The sequence below is a fragment of the Mastigoproctus giganteus genome, chromosome 11 (assembly GCF_048544385.1).
Source record: "Mastigoproctus giganteus isolate SK-2022 chromosome 11, ASM4854438v1, whole genome shotgun sequence".
NCBI classification, from domain to species: Eukaryota; Metazoa; Arthropoda; class Arachnida; order Uropygi; family Thelyphonidae; genus Mastigoproctus; species Mastigoproctus giganteus.
In genome coordinates this window covers 112,364,302-112,379,676 of record NC_143585.1, presented here as the reverse complement: position 1 = coordinate 112,379,676, position 15,375 = coordinate 112,364,302, and the positions used below count along the sequence as shown (strand labels likewise).

General features: G+C 38.8%; 1 protein-coding gene across 1 annotated transcript in view; it reads right to left on the bottom strand.

Moving 5' to 3' along the window:
* The window catches only part of LOC150078356 (protein O-mannose kinase-like), a 73,647-nt gene extending 58,845 nt beyond the window's left edge, over positions 1 to 14,802 (bottom strand). Inside the window, exon 1 of the mRNA XM_090384542.1 lies at positions 14,743 to 14,802. The gene's annotated coding sequence lies outside the window, so the exon portion shown is untranslated. The remainder of the gene's footprint in view (positions 1 to 14,742) is intronic.
* Positions 14,803 to 15,375: the final 573 nt, after the last annotated feature.

Genomic DNA, 15,375 nt, shown 5'->3' with positions numbered 1-15,375 from the left:
TGTGTATTGAATGTGTATTATTTTATTTTATAATTTTTATTTTATATTCTAGGCTCATGTTTTATTGCTCTTAATTTATTCTTTGTTTTGCTTTTATACTTTTAGCTTTGTATTTTAATTATATAATTTATATGTACAGTTTTATTATTCAAGAATTATTTCTACAGTTTATCAGTGAAAAACAAGACTGATCGGAATGTTTGTCCCAAATGCACAAGGCCTTTTTTTCCAATAAATTGATTATTATTGATTTGCTTATTTAAACATTACTTATGTAAACATTATATTGCTTTACTTATGAAAACTCTAGAAGGAAGAGGATGAATCAGATTGGTCCAATTGATATCAATCGCTCGACTATTGATGATCCTGCTCAGGTAGCTGACAAACTGAACGTATTTTGCATTTACATTCACTAGGAATTCTCTAGGGAAGTGGAGGCCAGAAGTTTATCACACTCTTACTGGGAGCTAAATGATTTTGGTAATAACTGAGAGGAAAGTGGAAAAGAAATTGATGAAGTTAAACGTAAGAAAGGCACCTAGGGTGGATGGGATCTTTCAATTATATTAATGGTGGCAGCAAAGGAAGTAAGCAAACACTTAGCAATAATTATGAAAGCATCCTTGGATTCAGGGGAGGTTCCCATGGACTGGAGAAGTGTGAATATATTCCCGATTCACAAAGGGGAATCAAAGAGTAACACAGATAATTACAGACCTCTTAGTTTAACTTCTGTTCCAGGGAAGATAATGGAGTCACTGGTTAAGGAAGCAATGCAGGATCATCCAGACAAGACTGCAGTTATAGTTCATACACAGCATGGATTTGTTAAGGGAAAATCTTGTCTGACCAATACTACAATGTGGTCACAAAGGAACTGGATGCAAAAAATAATTTTGATATCATATACTTGGATCTTAGGAAGGCTTTTGATACTGTTGCACATAAAAGACTGTACTTTGAATTGGAGAAGTGTGGCATTAAGGGTAAGTTGCTGCTATGGATAAAGGGATGGTTTGGTGGGAGAAGACAGAGAGTGGTAATCGATGGACACTGTTCTTCGTGGACTAATATTATTATGCGCGTGCGGCCCCGGACATCTAAGGGCATCACAGACCTGTTATTGCTCTGTCTCGTGCGGCTAAACGCCGCTTGTCCCTCTAAGAAGACGGACCGACTTCAGTGATCGGTCCCCTATTTAGTAGGCTAGAGTCTCGTTCGTTATCGGAATTAACCAGACAAATCGCTCCACCAACTAAGAACGGCCATGCACCACCACCACCCACTGAATCAAGAAAGAGCTCTTAATCTGTCAATCCTTCCAATGTTCATTGAAGAAGAAAGTTATTTTCATTATGGAACATTGGAGATGAAGTTTACTGGCATTTTCTGTTAAGCATAGAGATTATTCTGGGATCAATGTTTCAGATTTTTTTTTTTTATGAAAACCCCAAACATAAAAGGTATTAGCACCTATAATACTTAGTACAGGTTGAGAAGACAGATGATACTTGTTGACACTGGTGAAGGTAAATCTAATTGTAAATATATTCCAAAACTGCATGTTGCAGTTTGGTATTCTTGTTGCCATTTTATTTTGCATCTAATTGGAAATTGCAGCACAAGCTCCTGTTCATACTGTGATAAGCCAATAATGTCAGCCAGCCAAATTCCTACTGTTTCAAATAGTTGACACAGTGACAAGCAAGATGCAAAAAATATTTGGACTTTTATGATATTAATAACTGTCAAAATTGCCACTTTCATGTTCTAAACAATGATTACAGATTTAATAATTAATTGACACTTTCTGTAATTGCACAACAATTTTCAGATGATCACAGTTTTTGCTGTCAGATATTCTTTATTTCTTTAACATTATCATTTTTAATACACATTTAGAAGTAGCTTTTAGATTTACATCAAAGAAACTAAGGGCCATGAGGTATTAGTATATTATATCTATAAATTGTGTGTACTGTATGGTCAGTTTCTGGATGAAAAATCCAAAGCATGTTTTTTAAAAAAAAGGTGTTCCTTACCTAAGACCAACTAACTTGGCCATGAATTCTAAAAAAAAAGCACATAAAAGTTCCATCAGGATGGAACTCACAGGCCTTTTCCAGATGGTACAGAAGAAGAGTGATCACAATCCCTGTTTCAACAACAAAGAAATATTCATGTTAATGTATAAAACTGAAAAAAAAACATGGGATCAGATCTCTGTGTACTACATAATCATAGCTCCCAACATTTGACTTATAAAAAGCTAAAGATTAGATATTTCTAGGCAGGAAAAAAACAGGAATGAATACAGGATTTCTCAAAAAAAAGCAGGAAAGTACACACTGCACTATAAATTAAATTTCACTGAAAAAATACACATTTTACATTAAAATACAGTCACAAGGTTGTTTACCAATATGCTTTTAAATACTTGCTTATCTAACATTTCTGTCTCTGGATTTCTGTCTCAATTATCTTTTAGATATCAACTTATCCCCCCCACACTATCTGGGTATTTACAGTCACATCATGATGCTGTGATGCTATCATATTAGTTGCATCCGGCAGGAGATTGCAATTTATTATTATTTATAGGACAAAATCAGTCATTCTCCTATTACAACAGGGTAAATCCACTTATTGGATTACCTGCCCAGATTGTGGAGTGCGCTATTTAGATAAAACTGTTTGTAGGTTACGTGATCATGTCTCAGAGCATGAGGAGGCTATCCACCTGGCCAATTTTTAATGTTCTGCTGTGGCAGAGCATTACTGGATGGAGTAGCATGTAAACTTAAACAATTTTCCTATATCTTAGACCACACACACCTTATTCCTAAACTATTTTCCCATATCCTAGACCATGCACACACACAGCTTATTCTCAAACAATTTTCCCATATCCTTGAACACACTAATCACTTCACTCACAGTTAAAACACTATGAGTAGGGTGAATGTGAGTTTCAGTGAGGGCCCACATACATACTATTATGGAGAAACTAATTACACTATTATTTAACAACTAATGAATGCCATCCTGTTTCTCCCAAGCATGACTAATACATGTTTAGTATATTTTGCACAAGTTTATGTATATGCCTTTTTTTGCCACATCATACTCTCCTGGTATAAAATGACTGCTGAACCATCATTTCTATAGTAGATGAAGAAGCACATAACTCAAAGCTATGTGTATTGAATGTGTATTATTTTATTTTATAATTTTTATTTTATATTCTAGGCTCATGTTTTATTGCTCTTAATTTATTCTTTGTTTTGCTTTTATACTTTTAGCTTTGTATTTTAATTATATAATTTATATGTACAGTTTTATTATTCAAGAATTATTTCTACAGTTTATCAGTGAAAAACAAGACTGATCGGAATGTTTGTCCCAAATGCACAAGGCCTTTTTTTCCAATAAATTGATTATTATTGATTTGCTTATTTAAACATTACTTATGTAAACATTATATTGCTTTACTTATGAAAACTCTAGAAGGAAGAGGATGAATCAGATTGGTCCAATTGATATCAATCGCTCGACTATTGATGATCCTGCTCAGGTAGCTGACAAACTGAACGTATTTTGCATTTACATTCACTAGGAATTCTCTAGGGAAGTGGAGGCCAGAAGTTTATCACACTCTTACTGGGAGCTAAATGATTTTGGTAATAACTGAGAGGAAAGTGGAAAAGAAATTGATGAAGTTAAACGTAAGAAAGGCACCTAGGGTGGATGGGATCTTTCAATTATATTAATGGTGGCAGCAAAGGAAGTAAGCAAACACTTAGCAATAATTATGAAAGCATCCTTGGATTCAGGGGAGGTTCCCATGGACTGGAGAAGTGTGAATATATTCCCGATTCACAAAGGGGAATCAAAGAGTAACACAGATAATTACAGACCTCTTAGTTTAACTTCTGTTCCAGGGAAGATAATGGAGTCACTGGTTAAGGAAGCAATGCAGGATCATCCAGACAAGACTGCAGTTATAGTTCATACACAGCATGGATTTGTTAAGGGAAAATCTTGTCTGACCAATACTACAATGTGGTCACAAAGGAACTGGATGCAAAAAATAATTTTGATATCATATACTTGGATCTTAGGAAGGCTTTTGATACTGTTGCACATAAAAGACTGTACTTTGAATTGGAGAAGTGTGGCATTAAGGGTAAGTTGCTGCTATGGATAAAGGGATGGTTTGGTGGGAGAAGACAGAGAGTGGTAATCGATGGACACTGTTCTTCGTGGACTAATATTATTAGTGGAGTACCCCAGGGTTCAGTGCTGGGCACGTTGTTTCTATATTTATTAATGAAGACATATCAGGCTTAATGTATAAGTGTACAGATGTTATAAATTGGTGTAGTAAATTCATGCCTGGTATTGCATGGTACATTGATACTTGGTACAGCATGGTACATGTATACATGGTAATTCTTACAGTATCTTTCTCTGATTATTAATAGTAATCAGTGTAAATACTGAAAAAATATCTAGAAAAGTTAAGCGGGTGGACTAAGAAAAGGCAATTAAAATTTACCATCACTTGAAATTTAACAATGACAAATGCAATGTACTGCACTGCATGTGGGCAGTAACCACTCATTGCAGATTAAAGTACCAACTGTGTGCTGCTACAACTCATGGTAATGGAAAATGAAAACGATCTGAGAGTGAGCAGTCAGATATGAAATTCTCTGAGAACTGCAGATAGGCTGCTAGGAACTTTGCTAGTGGGAATAAAGAGGAGATTATTCCACTGTTCAAGGCAATGGTTAAGCCACATCTTGAGTACTGCACACAGATCTGGAGGCCTCATTTTAGGAAGGATATTGATCTTTTGGAACAGGTGAGAAGGGCAATGAGATTTGTGAAGGGAGCAAAACGGTAGTGTTCCCAAGAAAGGCTTCAAATTCTGCAAATTTCAGCATCTGGACACTAGGCACCTGCGAGGTGATATGACAGAGGTGTTTAAGCCATTGAATGGATTGAGCAAGCTGAATGCTGATGGCATCCTTCCTCTTGCTCCTACTACAACACATGAGGGGGACATAAATTCAAATTGAGATAAGAGTGGTTGCAGGATAGATGTGCAGAAGTTTGCCTTTAGCCAGCAGGTTGTTGATTGTTGGAACAAACTTCTATCTGTTGTTGTGGATAGTTTGAATAAATTTAAGGAAGAACTGGATAAATTATTGAAGAGGATGGAGAAGTGATGTGGGAAGACTTTTTTTTTTTGCTAATGCTTCATAAATTTGCTTTCTTGCATCATTTTTCCACAACTAATATTAACAAATGGAAGTTTTTCCAACTATCAACCATTGCTGGCAGAAGGATTGCTGACTGAAGTTACTGCATCATAGTATCCAATTATATTGGACAGACAAGAAGATTGCCCCTTTGTTACAGACCAGTTTATATCTATCATAGGCTTCTGTATCACCTGATAATTTATATGCATCCTATGCATTTTTCTTCTCAGCCAAAAGTTTCATTAGTTCATTTGACATCCATTTAGGTATTTCTTGAACAATATTTCTTAATTGGTATGAAAAGCCTAGTAGCTTCTACGATTATTTGTCTGAATGCATCCCATTTAGAACTTTTTTTGGTAACATCATCAGTTGGTCCCACTGTATTGAATTTAAAAAATTGTCTGATCCCACTGTAGTCTCTTTCATGAAAGCAAATGCCCTTCCCTTTACCCTTGAATAACATCTATAAGTAAATCCCACGTCAACACATTGTGATCACTGCTACCTAGTGGTTCATTTATATGCAGATTCTTAATGCATGAAAAATCACTGCTGATAATCAGAAAAGAAGTATTTCTCTCTCTTGTTGCCTCTCTAACATGCTGCTATAGAAAACAATCATCAAATAAACCACAAAAGTCTTGCTAGAGTGCAAGTAACCAATCTACAAGTTCAAGTCAATGTCTGCAAAGTTAAAATCCATCATTATAAATCATCCATCACTATAGTAGTACTAGTGGCATGGGATGCAAGAAAGCAAGTGTATGAGCTTAAGCAGCATCAGCCAAAAAAAAAAAAAAAAAAAAACATTTACAAAACAATTCCCTCTAAATGTTTGTCCAGTTCCTCCTTAAATTTATTTAACCTATCAACTTCCACAACGACAGATGGAAGTTTGTTCCAGCAATTAAATAAAAGCTCTTATAACAATGTTACCGCATCCGGGGTAGCCGATGCGGCAGCACTGGGGACCCAAGGTGCTGGTGTGAAGTGGATCACTGGCCACAGCAATAAGCTTACTACGCCGAAAAGGACAATTAACATTGGCGAATGGAATGTTTGAACGGGGCACCACGTTGGACAAAAGGAAATCATTGCCCAAGAACTACTTAGGTGCAAGATATCAATCGCGGCATTATCCGAATTAAGGCTCACCGGGTCTGGAACGATGATCATCCAACCACCAGCACCTAACGAAGCGGTTATGCTATTCTACTCTGGTGGTGAGAAACGAGAAGCAGGAGTGGGCTTTATGGTCGATGCTCAGGCCACCAGTAGTGTGATCGCTTTCCAACCAATATCGGACCGCCTGGCAGTCCTTACTGTCAAGGGCACCATCAAGACCCATATTATCTCCGCCTATGCGCCAACTGAGACTAGCCTGGACCCGACCAAGAATGACTTCTACAACCAGCTCCAACATACGCTGGATTCAATTCCGCAGACAGAAGTGATCATCCTCGCAGGGGACTTTAATGCCCACATTGGCGTGGACAGATCTGGTTGGGAAACAACAATGGGCAAGTTCGGCCATGGGAAGATCAATGACAACGGACTACGTTTGTTGTCCTTTGCCGCATCTAACAACCTGATCATTGGAAACAGCCATTTCCAGCACCCTCAAAAACATCAACTTACATGGCGAAATCCATCTGGCAAGAACTCAGCAATCCTGGACTACATTTTGATCAATGCCAAATTTCGCTCATCACTCATGGACGTTCGTGCCATGAGGGGATCTGATTGCGGATCTGACCACTACCTCATCTGGGCTAAGGTGCAGCTCAAATTACGGCATGCAAAAAGATCATCTCGGTCAGCCAAGCTGGACTGGAGGCAGCTAATGAATGCTGCCAACAAACAGGCATATCAGATCGCCCTATCCAACCGCTTCGAGATGCTGGCCGTGCCAGAGGATATAAATGAAGAAGAAAAGCAGATCTCTGATGCCATCCTGGAATGTGCCAAGCCCCTATGTCCACCTGCCCGACGTCGAACGCAACCATGGATATCAGAAGAGTGCCTCGACCTCGTGGACAAATGGAAACAGGCAAAGTTGGTCGACTTTGAACGGTACCGGCAGCTAAACTGAGAAGTCCGACAAAGAATGACAGCAGAAAGAGAAGCATACTGGAACCAAGTGGCAGACGATCTTGAAGTGGCGGCATCCAAGAACGAGTACCGCACTCTCTACCGCACCCTCAGATGTCTGAGTGGGAAGACCAAATTGATTAGTGACAACAATAAGAATGCTGATGGGACCTTCGTGCAATCACCATCTGAACGCCTGCAACGGTGGAGTGAATTCTTCAAAGCTTTGTATAATCACGACCCACCTCAGGGACCGCCAGCAAAAGCACTCTCAATCGACCCCCCCTGAGGTCTCCATGGTCGATGTTGAGCCTACAGTAGAAGAAGTGAAAGCAGCCATACAATCCCTGAAGAATGGCAGGGCACCAGGAGTGGACCAAGTCACCACAGAAGCGATCAAAGCCGGGGGAGATGTACTGCTTCGCCGACTACACTCGCTCCTCAAAACCATCTGGTGCACTGAACAAATTCTGCTAACATGGAGGAAAGCCATTATCGTACCGATCCACAAGAAAGGTGATAACCGGGACTGCAAGAACTACCGTGGCATCAGCCTCCTTTCCATCATCAGAAAGGTCTTTATGAAGATCATCCAGTCAAGAATGCAAAAACATCGCGAGCAAACCAGTCGAGAAGAACAGGCAGGATTTAGACCCGGGCGAGGATGCTGTGATCAAATCTTTGCCATTCGTCAGCTGATGGAGGAGAGGATCCGGTGTGGACAGCGAACCGTCATTGTTTTCATTGACTTTAAGTCTGCTTTCGACTGTGTCCACCGGCCTGCCTTATGGAAACTAATAGAGGTTGAACATGTACCTCGAAAAGTCATCACACTCCTCCAAACTGCATACAATGGTTTAACCAGCCAGGTGCGCATCCAGAACGATTTATCTGAGGAATTTGCCATCCAAACTGGAGTCCGCCAAGGGGATGTAGCCTCCCCGTTGCTTTTCAACATCGTGGTCGACGCCATTATGAGGCAAGCATTCAGAAACAGACAGGGCATACAATATGACAAGGATCACTATGTGACTGACCTGATGTTTGCTGATGATAGTGCTATCCTTGCCAGTAACGACGCTGAAGCCACGGACATCCTCTACGACATTGCCCGCATTGCCCGGCCATACGGTTTGAAGATCAATGCTGGTAAGACAAAGGCCCTGACAACAGATGGGTCGCAAGCCACCATCTATCTCGAAGGCGTCCAGATTGAGCAAGTGCAGGACTTTAAATACCTTGGGTCGCTGGTCCAGGAGAAGAAAGTTGCATCCACCATGGAAATCTACAGCAGAATTGGACAGGCGGCCACTGCGTTCACCTCGCTCAAATGGTGTCTGTGGAAGAGGACCAACATTTCCACAAAGACTAAAATCCGACTCTTCCGGACGTGGATTCTGCCCATTCTTCTTTACGGATCGGAAACATGGATTTGTCTCAAGTTAGATTTGAACAAACTTGAGGTATTCCAAATGTGATGCCTGCGGCAGATCTTGGGCATCTCTCTTCGCGACCGCATCACTAATGATACCATCTGCGCCAGATGCCAACAGCAACCAACCATTGCCGACCAAATCCAGAAGCGAAGGCTTAGATGGTTTGGCCACGTATGTAGAATGGGCACGAACAGAATACCATCCAGACTCCTTTGGAGACAACGACCCACCCAATGGAGCATCCAACGGACCGCGCCTAGGAAAACGTGGGCCAAGCAAGTGGAAAATGACTTGAAGAGCCGACATCTCGACCTTAACCAGGCCAGGACTGACGCCATTGATCATAAGGTATGGAAGAACATCACAGAGCAAGTCCGAAACCCTGCGGCACCTACAGCAGCATACTGGTTGCGTGGCCAACCGCCTCCCCCAGCTGCCAGCTAAGGACCAAAGAAGAAGAAGAAGAAAGGCAAATTTACGCACATCTATTCTGCATGTCTTTCCTCAATTTAAATTTATGCCCCCTTAGGTTCATAATCTGAACAAGTGGAAGAATCCCATCAGAATTCAGTATGCTCAACCCATTCAAGGCCTTATACACCTCAATTAGATCACCTCGTATGTGCCTAGTCTCCAGCCGCTGCAATTGGAAGAACTTAAGCCTCTCTTCATTCCCCTCACCAATCTTGTTGCCCTGCTCTATACACACTCAAGCAAATCTACATCCTTCCTAAAATGAGGCCTCCAGACCTATACGAAGTACTCAAGGTGTGGTCTGACCATTGCCTTATACAGAAGGACAATCACCTCCTTTTCCCTGCTAGCAAAATTCCTATATATCATTGACAAAACCCATTGACCTGCCCTGGCAGCCTGTCTGTATTGCTCAGAAAACTTCATATCTGACTGCACAGTTACTCCCAGGTCTTTTTCATTTTCTACCACCTTAAGTGTAGTACCACACAGTTGGTACGTTTCTCTGGGGTTACTTCTACCCATATGCAGTACTTTGCATTTTCAAGGTTAAACTTCAGTTGCCACTTCTCAGCCCATCTGCCAAATTTTCTAGATCCTGTTGCAGTACACACTGCCATTACTGTCATTAGCAACCCTGCCAACCTTTGTATCGTCTGCGAATTTGTATCATCTGCCAACCTTTGTATCATCTGCATCATCTTCGACACTAAACCTGATATACCTTCATCAATATCATTGATAAATATACAAAATAACAGTGGACTCAACACCGAACCTTGTGGGACTCCATTAATAACATTAGTCCACGAAGAGCAGCACCCATTGATTACCACCCTCTGTCTTCTCCCACTCAACCATCCTTTTATCCATTGTAGCAACTTACCCTTAATACCATTCTGTTCCAATGTACAGTAGTCTTCCATGCACAACAGTATCAAAAGCTTTCCTGAAATCCAAGTATATGATATCAAAATTATTTTATGCATCCAGTTCCTTTGTAACCACATCATAATAACCAATCAAATTTGTCAGATAAGACTTTCCTTTAACAAACTCATGCTGTGTCTGAATTATTTCTGCAGTCTTGTCTAGATGATCCTGCAATGCATCTTTAACCAGACTCCATTATTTTATCCGGAACGGAAGTTAAACTAACTGACCTGTAATTACTCGTGTCACCCTTCGATCCTCCTTTATGAATTGGGGATACATTTGCACATCTCCAGTCTGTGGGAAACTCCCCTGAGTCCAAGGATGCTCTCATAAGGCTAAGGGTTTGCGTAGTTCCTTTTTTGCCTCCTTTAATATAACTGGATAGATCCCATCCACTCCAAGTTCCTTTTTCATGTTTAAGTTCAACAATTACTCCTCCACTTTGAACTCAGTTATTACAAAATCATTAAGCACCCTGCTACAATTTGATAACCTTCTGCCATTTTCAAACCTTAATAACTCCTCACGTGTGAATGTAGATGCAAAATACCCATTCAGTTTGTTTGCTACCTGAGCAGGATCATCAACTATTCTGATTTAAGCTCGGTTATTCAAAAAAACCCACATGAAGTTAGGTTCAATAGTCGACTCTCTCTCTCTCTCTCTCTCTCTCTCTCTCTCTCTCTCTCTCTCTCTCTCACACACACACACACACAACAGAGAGACATAAACATATATTAATAATAATAATATATATAATTATTTTTTTTTTATGTTAAACTTATGAAAGGTTACAAAACCTAAAGTATTAAGATGTAAGTGGTATTACAGTAGATTACTATTCTCAGTATTCTGATATGCACAGATTGAGAAGACACACGATACATGTTGGCACTAAACTAAATTTTGTAGATTGTAATTTTCACAAAATAAGTTCAAAGTTGTTCAAGATAGCAGAAGTAGAACGGTTAAATGGACAAGAAAAGTTAATTTGAAAAGCTTGAAGCTGAACTGTGAATGGATGTTGACTAACTGATATACGTATTCAAACTGGTTTGGAAGTTCAAAGTGAAATAACTCAGAACAGTGCTCATAGAAATATCAGCAGAAGAGGCACACAGCAGAAACTGTGTGTGTGTGTGTGTGTGTGTGTGTGGGTGTGTGTGAAATGGAGCAGAATGAATTTGTAATATAGGAATCATTAACTCAACTGACTGCTCTATTTTGTAGAGTGCGACAGCGACTTAGAGAGGTTCTAGATGCACCACCTCTAGGGCTGCCAAATATCCAGCTTACCAGGTTAATGCAGAATAAACAAATTAAAGTTTATTTTATATGCAAATTTTAATATAATAAGCATTAATGGCAATTTTGTCAGATTGTGTTGGCACTAACTAAATATTCTAAAGTTTATCCTTATACAATTTCTATTGGAGTATATACCAACTACCAATTGACATTTGTGCACACATAGAATCCAGGGCAGATTGGGAGCATAAAACTGACTGGGCAAATATCTACAAGCAGCCCATTATGTTACGTATGAATGCAATTTTGTATAGAATCCAGCCTCTAGGCAACCGATGCACCAGGATTTTGCCCAGTGTCCCAGCGACCCAAACATTCTATGAATAAATGAAACGGCATACGGTGCCACATGTCAAGAGTATTAACAGTTAGCTTTACAATACTGGTCAGTTAAAATGTTTTATTATTTACTATATACCCATATTAAAAATATCAAAATGGTCAGCATCATATTCAGAAACATGGGAAAAAAATACCCTTGCATAAAAAAAAGGAGCAGCAAACGTCATGATTGCTATTATGTAAGTATCAAATAAAGGAAAAGGTGACTTTCTCAAACACACTCTTAGTGAAAAACACAAACTGAATCAAAGAAATGCATCGTTTGCATAACCTTTTTTTAACTGTTTAAATCTACTTTTTAAATATTATGTTTACAAAATATTTAAATTTTTTTTTTATAATTCTAATTTTATATACCCCAGAAACATATTTCATTACAAAAAAAAAAGTTGGTGTCCTTTTTGTAATTTAAAATGTGACAGCCTTAACCATCCTATATAGTAGAACTGTATTCCACCATAAAGACAGAGGTGATTTGTACCGTTTGCTGCTCTTAAGTAGTGGTAGTAATGGCAAATGATACAAGGAAGCAAGCTTATATAGAATCAGCCAAAAAAAAAAAAAAAAAAAAAAAAAACCAACCTTCTCCCATCCATACCCTTCAAGAATTTGTCTAGTTCGCCCTTGAATTTATTTAATCCATCCACCTCCACAACAACAACAGATGAAAGCCTATTCCAACAGTCAACCACCCACTGGCTGAAGGCAAACTTCCACAAATCTATCCTGCCACCATGCTTCCTCAACTTGAATTTATGCCCCCTCATGTGTGTAGTCCCAGCAAGTGGAACAATACCATTAACATTCATCTTACTCAATCAATTCAAGGTTTTAAACACCTCAGTCAGATCTCTCCGCAGGTGCTCATCTCAACACATTGCAATTTCCAGAATTGAAGCCTTTCTAGTTAAGAGCACCCTTCTATTCCCTTCACCAATCTAGTTGCCCTTCTCTGCACCCATTCCACCAAAAAGTAGATATGTAATGATGGGTGCCAAATAGAAAGCCTGTTTTTTTTTTTTGGTGCACCGTGAAGGGTTATAAATCAGGGTTATCTACAGTAAATATAACATGATGATATGATTGGAAAACTAACATGGGAACACCAGATCAATTTTTTTTTTTTTTGGAGAATGTTGTTTTTGTGCCAAAGCAACTAAATTGCATATTATTTTTTTTATTATTATTATCAGCTGTATGGTGCAAGGAAGCCTGAGGCTTATGCTGCACCAGCCAAAAAAAAAATTCCTCAGTTACCCTAAAAGAGAGAGAGAGAGAGAGAGAGAGAGACAAAAGTAAAAGGGAATCACCAAGAAAGAGAAGCATGATGATATCCAGCTCAGGACCCTGGGTGTAATCTATAATAGTTTTTTTTTCTGAGAAGTAGGAAAAGATTTTAGGACTAAAGTTAAGAATAAGTTTTCTTCACCTGACTGCATCTCAGGAAACAATGGTGACTTTGAGTTGTTTGGGCATAGCAAAAGTTTCTCAAATTCAAAAGCTGTGTACTCATGAGCAAACTTAAAATCAGTTTAAAATGTCTGCCTTGCAGCATGAAGATCTGATGATTTTGTAAACTAAGCTGACCTTTTTTCACTAGCCAAAAATGAAAGTCTATTAAAAAATCCACGCTAAAAACAACCCACACAATTAAAAAACACTGATAGTCTGGATTGCAAACCGTTCTGAATTTAGTCACTGGAACTTTTAAAGTGCATTCCCAATTGTTACCGATAACTAGAATTTAGAGCTACTGTCACAGACTTACGATAAACTGAAGCACCATAACTGCTTCGTTGAGCTATTTGTCGAACTACAATTATGTATGATCAGCAGTTGACTGCAATTTGCAAGCAAGCCCACTACAAAGCGAATAAAATCACACAATTGTGCCCAGTGGCGTATCGAGATACCATCATGGGGGGGGGGGCATGGCGATAAGGCTTTTGAGTTTTTTTTTTAGAATGCCTCCTGTGTTCTTTTTCTTTAATTTCAAGTTTTTGTTTTTTTGGTGGGGGGGCTATGCCCTCTCTGCCCACCCCTGATTGTGCCAAATCACCAAAGTTATCCAAAAACAGTGGCACGTTATCCTATAGGCAAAAAAGACATCTGCCTAGGGCCTTAAAATCACTGTTTCAAAATCTCATTGCTGTTTTTTACTAATAAGATTTTTTTTTATCGGAAACTGAACTTTCTACCTAGGCTTTTGGCGATAAGTCTTTTGAGTTTTTTTTTTAGAATGCCTCCTGTGTTCTTTTTCTTTAATTTCAAATTTTTGTTTGGGGGGGGGGCTATGCCCTCTCTGCCCACCCCTGATTGTGCCAAATCACCAAAGTTATCCAAAAACAGTGGCACGTTATCCTATAGGCAAAAAAGACATCTGCCTAGGGCCCTAAAATCAGTTTCAAAATCTCATTGCTGTTTTTTACTAAGATTTTTTTTTTATCGGAAACTGAACTTTCTACCTAGCAATGAAGCTTAATTTCAAAAATGGTTTTACTGATTTTGATGAAATTTTATATTTAGTTCTTATGTCACAATAAAATGAAATTGAAAATGTTCTTTATTAGTTTTTTTTTTTTCTTTAGATGAGGTCTCCAAACTCCATTTTGCCTTGCACCCTAGGAAGGTATAATTATCACGCCACTGGTCCAAAATAAAATTGTTGAAGTAGCTGATGCGCACCGAAAGCACTTCGACCTTTATTTATTTTCTTCCTATATCTTTATTTCTTCCGTTTCCGAATGTCTAGCTTTAGAATTTAGAATTTTTAGGATATGTAACTAGCTTTCAAGAGAATGTACGACAACGATGCTGTACAGCACACTGTGAGTTATAAAGGTTACGTCAGTGTTCTCAAAATAATTAACGGGACTTACTTTCTTCACTGAATGAGTATTGGAAAAATCATATCTTGATTAAAACTGAATCAAGAAATTTCCAAAAGATTAAACTGCTGAACAATCTTCTAGATAAAAAAAAAAAAAAAAAAAAACACCAAACACACGTGTTGCATCACAGGCAAAGAAACCGATGCACCAGTAAACAAAAATCACATGAGAGTTACATACCGGTCTGCCTACTAGTGGTGGTGATACTAACGGTGAGCGAGACTGAATACGATTATACATACGTATACTGTATATACAAAAAGGTACTTTAAACCAGTAGTGAAACTACCATACTGTTACCACCGCGAGCGAAGACGAGGGATTACGACGTCCAATGACTGGTTTGTTACCGTCGTTCAATGAGCATGACAACCAACATTGCATATAATAACACACTAATGTGAACTGTATGTTTGCTTGTCATGTAGCATTGATATCGTGTTGTACTGTTTTCGCGTTTTAAAATAATCAACACAATTAGAAACCTTATATACTTATCGACTTATAGGGCGTCGAATATATTTTTCCTACCATTCAGTAAAATACCTAGGCGTAAATACGTTTATAAGGAAGAATACTCCATGAAGAATACTCATTGCTTGATGTTTGCAGAGCAATCGG